This window comes from Cyprinodon variegatus, unplaced genomic scaffold (assembly GCF_000732505.1).
Source record: "Cyprinodon variegatus isolate N-32 unplaced genomic scaffold, C_variegatus-1.0 Scaffold1774, whole genome shotgun sequence".
Taxonomy (NCBI): domain Eukaryota; kingdom Metazoa; phylum Chordata; class Actinopteri; order Cyprinodontiformes; family Cyprinodontidae; genus Cyprinodon; species Cyprinodon variegatus.
In genome coordinates this window covers 47,957-48,207 of record NW_015152227.1, presented here as the reverse complement: position 1 = coordinate 48,207, position 251 = coordinate 47,957, and positions in this window count along the sequence as shown.

Genomic DNA, 251 nt, shown 5'->3' with positions numbered 1-251 from the left:
GGAACCACAGCGTCAAGATCTGAGCCACAAAGCGCCTGAAACGGATTATGTTTAAAGTTAGTTTTTGTTCACTCGATTCACTGCCTTGGTTTTTTTTAAATAGACAGAATCCTTTTTTTTTTTCTCCTCACTATTCAGTCATTGATGGAAATATTTATCATACAAACTTGATGGATGGCAGTCTATGGATTGCAAATGTTTTGTAGCGTTCTGCTGCCTGAGGAAAGGTTTTCTGCTTTTCTCTGCTGTCC